Source organism: Aplysia californica, unplaced genomic scaffold, assembly GCF_000002075.1.
Source record: "Aplysia californica isolate F4 #8 unplaced genomic scaffold, AplCal3.0 scaffold00569, whole genome shotgun sequence".
In the NCBI taxonomy this organism is placed as follows: Eukaryota; Metazoa; Mollusca; class Gastropoda; order Aplysiida; family Aplysiidae; genus Aplysia; species Aplysia californica.
Window position 1 is genome coordinate 56,007 of NW_004797839.1, and position 1,824 is coordinate 57,830.

The following is a 1,824-nucleotide window of genomic DNA, read 5'->3' on the forward strand; positions in this document are numbered from 1 at the left end:
CACACACACAGACAATCACATACATTTATTATTGGTGATATTTTATTAAACATACATGTACGTGTGTGTATCAATAAAATACAAATACGATGAAAAATAAATCACCAAACAAACAAACATATAAACAAACAAACACGCACTCGAATTTTAATGGGAGTCATTAATTTATGAAGCATAGATATATGTGTGTATATAATTAAAGCAAAAATACTATGAAAACAAAAACACCAAACAAACAAACAAATAAACAAACACGCACGCGGATTTATGATGGGAGTCGTTTTATGGTACGTGTGTGTATCAGTTGTGTAGAAATGGAGAGAGATGGTGGTATGGTTGTAAGGTGATAAGGTGTCATGGTGCTATTGTGTTATGATTTTAAGATGATATGGTAGTATAGTGGTATGATGAGATGGTGGAACAGTGGTTGGGTTTTGCTATGGTCGATTGATGCTTAGGTGGTATGATACTACGGTGGTATGATGATATGGTGATATGATGTGATGTGGTGGTCTTGTCGTCTGTTGGAAAGATAGTATGGGTGTATAGTAGTATGTGGTAGTAATGGTATGTTGGTATTGTAGTATGGTGGAATGTTTGAACGGTGGTGGTATGGCCGTGTGGTATGGTGGTATAGTTGTGATATAGTGGTAAAATGGAATGGTAGTGTAGTGGTACGATTGTTTGGTAGTATGGTGGTATTGTGGCTCTGTGGCTCTGTGGTATGGTGGTTTGGTGTTCTGCTAGTATAGTGGTATTGTTATGGTATGGTGTTCTGTTGGTACAGCGTGGATATGTTAATAAAGTGGTATTGTGGTTTGAGGGTATGGAGATAGTATGATTTTACGGTTTTATTGTGATTCTAGTACATCGACCCGTTCATAGAACGGGGCAAGACAATATTAGCGATAGAAACAGCATTAAGAGAAGGCAGCATGTAGATGACATTATACATAACTACAAATGCCAGACTTGAATTGAAAGCTTCTATGCTTTTCCTAAAATGTTTTGCTTCAGCGGTGTTTTGAGTCAGAAGATCCTTCAGAATTGTCGGAGTCGGGGGTAAAGGTGGTAAATTCACCTGTCTATTCAAGTGGCAAATAGACTTATTTTCTTCCTCGACAAATTAATGTCATTCAGGAAAGTTCGTGAGGTGGAAGCGGATTGTCTGCGCTCTCATCTAGAGCTGGGGGGCACTGTTGTCGATTAGCCTGATCATGTCTATAATTTTGATCAAGATTTAGATCTGTATTTTCTTGCAACGGTAGGTCTAGACCTGGATTTGGCGAGATCGGCGTTTGACCCTATCTCAAAATGGCATTTTCTTAATCTGTCTACATTTCCAGATCTAGATCTAGACATAGATCCAGCCTACCTGACCCAATGTCAAGATGGCATCTTCCCTCACTTCGCTCGGCTCTATAGTCTGGACAACACCAAATGGACAACTTTTCGACCTCATTACACCGAATCTAAGTAGCGAATATCTGATTTTTTGCATGCGACGCTGAATTTTAAAAGACCTAAAAAAAATCTCGTGCATTTGCGGAAAAGATAGAGTTTATATAATCATAATAATGTGAGAATTATGCAGCGTTTAGAGTAAATGACAGCTCAACTAAGAAAGAAGCGTTGGATTTCGTACACCCAGTCGACAGATGCACGGTGAGTACAATATGTTATACTGTACATTGGCGTACAAAGGGAACTTGAAAATGTAATCATCCAATCATCGTGTTAAAGCCTTGCACTACCCACTCATGCAGCATACCTTCTTCTTCTTCTTCTTCTTCTTCTTCTTCTTCTTCTTCTTCTTCTTCTTCT